Source organism: Toxoplasma gondii, chromosome VIIb (assembly GCF_000006565.2).
Source record: "Toxoplasma gondii ME49 chromosome VIIb, whole genome shotgun sequence".
In the NCBI taxonomy this organism is placed as follows: domain Eukaryota; phylum Apicomplexa; class Conoidasida; order Eucoccidiorida; family Sarcocystidae; genus Toxoplasma; species Toxoplasma gondii.
The window spans coordinates 4,506,105-4,507,099 of record NC_031475.1 but is presented as its reverse complement, the minus strand read 5'-3'; positions in this window follow the sequence as shown (position 1 = coordinate 4,507,099).

The following is a 995-nucleotide window of genomic DNA, read 5'->3' as shown; positions in this document are numbered from 1 at the left end:
TGGCTTCGTCGGCACCATACGCCAGTCTCGAAAAGGCGTACTCTGTCAGATAGTGCTATGGGCTGACGCTCCTCTGGGAGCATGTTCTTCTCTCTCGTTCCCTTATTTCGAGGACCGTATTTCAAAAGCTCTTCCAGCAACGAGCCAAACTGTCCTTACGTTCTTCTGGAAATGCGTGGACTTGCGCCCTCAGGGGAAGTAGCGCACTGCTGATACCTAGCTGCCGTTTCGCTTCGGCCTCCTTTCTCTCTTCGGCCTGCTTTCTCTCTCTGACCCGCCTCTCCTCATTAGCCTCCCTTTTCTCATCGGCTTGCCTTCTCGCTACCACTGCGAGTTCCATCGCCTCCAGTTGATGCCACCATCTGCTGTCGCTGCCATGTACAGCCGGAGCACCGACATGAGGGACAGTACCTAGAGACAACTCCAACAATCCTTGTCCTGACTCAGTTTCTTTCTGGCTACTTCCTGGTGCCGGGAGAAGTGTTTTTCGAACACGATCGCGATATAACACGTCAGCTGGTGGAAATAGGGGCCAAGGTGGCCGTCTTAGTTCCACAAAAGCAACTGGTGGTCTCTCCGGCGACGGAGGAGCGGCAAGCTGAGGGTCAGTCGACGATGTGGTCAGAGGCAGAGCCGGACGTTGTGTCCCACGGGTACCTTCGGCGTGGGGTGCTCTGTCAGGACCAGGAAGAGCTTTCGGCAGACACCCTTCCATCACGTTTGATTGACTGACACCGCAGTGGCTTGGTACTGCTTGCATCTGGTCAGCGCCGACACTCTGTCCTGGCCCCGGCATACGCCCGCGATATATAGCTCCTGTAGTCGTAGCCGTCGATGTCTTCCCGTGTTTCTCGCCCTTAGACGAAATATGGGAATTTCGGTCGTCGCCATGTGATGGGACACTCGAGCCCGCAGATCCTATGGACTCTCCTGGAACATGGCTCGTAGACGACTTTGACGTCGATTTCCTCCGAGCCCGTTTTCCCTTAGAGGAA